The 2,914-nt window shown below is 36.3% G+C and overlaps 1 protein-coding gene across 1 annotated transcript in view; it reads right to left on the minus strand.

Moving 5' to 3' along the window:
- LOC110448286 (monocarboxylate transporter 12-like) overlaps positions 1-2,098 on the minus strand; it is a 33,734-nt gene extending 31,636 nt beyond the window's left edge. The window contains exon 1 of the mRNA XM_021494453.1: positions 1,999-2,098. The gene's annotated coding sequence lies outside the window, so the exon portion shown is untranslated. The remainder of the gene's footprint in view (positions 1-1,998) is intronic.
- Positions 2,099-2,914: the final 816 nt, after the last annotated feature.

The raw sequence follows: 2,914 nt of genomic DNA on the forward strand, positions 1-2,914 counted from the left end.
TTTTTTATCCCGCATTTTTGTTTAGGGTTTTTAACAACACGTGTCCTTCGTTACCAGACGAGTAATTTCATCTGTGACATCGCTATCGTTCCAAGTAATGCAAATCAAATCAGGCCTACTTAACATAGAAATTACTCAGCTGTTTATTGATATTAATTGTTTTAAAAAATATAATCGATAGTTTATGAAATTTAATCAAAACAGTGAGCAGTTACCAACTACTTTCGCAATAATGATTTACGTTCCAGTGAAAAATGATGCAGATATTTAGTCTTTTTGACACAAAAATAACACAAGTTCAATTATATTATTTGCAATTAAAATGGGTTGGGTCGTTATAAAATTTATTCAGCTTTCTATTGCTGCTAATTTAAAAAAGATCGGTCAAATACTTTTGGAGTGAGGTGGTTCACATACATGTGGGTATTTTTTATCCCGCATTTTTGTCTATCGAAGCCCACCACAATACTCTGAACCACGCGTTACATCGCGTTTAAAAATAGAAAAATATAACCCAAAAACGAGACACAAATTACTATGATACCACAGATTTTATCAATTAAAAGTTATACAATCAGCTTATTACAATGGGATAAACAAATGACGTAAGAACACTTATCGAGATTGGTTTGTTTTCACACCAACTTCTGCATCTAACGAAGCGGTATCGACGCCATCTTGCTTTGTCAAAATTGAGATAGGTGGCGCTCGCTATCTGCTCCAGAATCAGGGGGAGGTAAGTCTAGATTGACGAGACATAAAATTGGTAAGGCAGAGAGGGAGTTGCTAATCCCCTTCACTATACGTCCCTGAATCAGCTTATAACAATGGGATAAACAAAAGACCTAAGAACACTTATCGAAATTGGTTTGTTTTCACACCAACTTCTGCATCTAACGTAGCGGTATCGACGCCATTTTGCTTTTTCAAAATTGAGATAGGTGGCGCTCGCCTACTGCTCCTGAATCAGGGGGAGGTAAGTCTAGATTGACGTGTCATAAAATTGGTAAGGCAAAGAGGGAGTCGCTAATCCCCTCCATTATACGTTCCTGGTTTGAGTGACATCTGTCATTTATAACAATCGGCATTTCAGACCAAGGCCGTACTCGACCAGGTAAGCCAATTTAGCTGTCTTTTGTCTGAGATAGAATGCAGTGTCCGATCTGGTATGACAAGTTAATCCTGTTACGTAATATAATTAAGTTGAAAGATATATGATATAAGCTGGACAAAGTAAATACATGAGTTAACCTGACAACAATGACACATGTCGACTTTAAAGGAAAAGCTTCATAAATAGAACTTATCTAAATTAAAAAAAGTTCAGGAGAAACAATTAACACAAAGAGTTCCAGGATATTAATTATGTTTATGTCACACGCTGGTATAGATTAAATGAAAGTTTGTAGTTTAAAACACGCCAAACAACTAATATAATGATATATTAAATTCAAGTTCAAATTTAGCACTTTTATCATAATTTTTTTTATGATAATTCATGAATGTAACCAGGGACGAATAATGAAGTATAGTGTCCCTGATGTAACACACGCGTGGTTACAGCTTTAAAACTTTGATAACAGCTACGTATACACAATGGAATTGATGCTAAGTCTAAACTGGTCAATACCACTGAATTGATGCTTAGTCTAAACTGGTCAATACCACTGAATTGACGTTAAGTCTAAACTGGTCAATACCACTGAATTGATGCTAAGTCTAAACTGGTCAATACCACTAAATTGATGCTAAGTCTAAACTGGTCAATACCACTGAATTGATGCTAAGTCTAAACTGGTCAATACCACTGTTGAAAATATATCGGTACATATAGTTTATACTAATGAGTATGTGTTTATATAATTAGATAATACATTATGACAAGTACAAACGTACTTATATCACTATGTATCGTCCCTGTAGCATTACGTGTAACCTGTGGACTGCTAGTGACGTAGGCATCGTATTCAGTGACGTGACGGCCGCTTTACTACTCACATTATACTGCCTCTTTACGATCCACGGATGTGTTTTAACCGCCGTACAGCGTTGTTTACACATACACCACCGAGACGAGTATAGCCACGTGTACCGAGTATATCACTCTGACCCCGACTGTAGCGATACATTCCGTGTAAGTAACACAACAATGTTATCGGTAGGCAGTGAACCAAGGTGGCTACAGGGGTATGTCTATACTTAGAATCACACGAGTACAGCTGCACCGATTTACTGGGTATACAGTATTGTACTGGTATTGTAAGTTATACCCATCCAGATGAACGTTTCTATGACCCAGTTTGTCTAACCGGGGTCATATATAGTGCTATGACGTGACACATTATGTAAACTGTGACATTAATCTGACTTACATATGTATAAACTTTATTTATTTTACAACAATTATAAAACAAGTTATTTCAACTTATATCAATCACTCTTATTGGCCTGAATGTTCGCGCGCGGGGGTCTAATTGTGGGAGGAAACCGGAGTATCCGGAGAAAAACCCATGTGAACGGGCAGATGTAGTCATGCCTTATCACGTCCGACATCAGGATACAACACTGACTGTTGTGATTGACATTGATTCAGATCAATAACTGTAGGTAACGGGTAACAATACACCTGGTGTTGATGACACATCATATCCACACTCAGTTAGTTGATTAAGATACCCACACTAATTGTTACTTATTCTAAGTACACATTATACGCTTATCTCATTGGTTGTGACTGTCTATAGCTCTAGTACAATATGTAATATGTATAGCTCTAGTACAATATGTTATATGTATAGCTCTAGTACGATATGTTATATGTATAGCTCTTGTACAATATGTTATATGTATAGCTCTAGTACGAAATGTTATATATAAGCTCTAGTACAATATGTTATATGTATAGCTCTAGTAC

This window comes from Mizuhopecten yessoensis, unplaced genomic scaffold (assembly GCF_002113885.1).
Source record: "Mizuhopecten yessoensis strain PY_sf001 unplaced genomic scaffold, ASM211388v2 scaffold3983, whole genome shotgun sequence".
Lineage (NCBI taxonomy): Eukaryota > Metazoa > Mollusca > Bivalvia > Pectinida > Pectinidae > Mizuhopecten > Mizuhopecten yessoensis.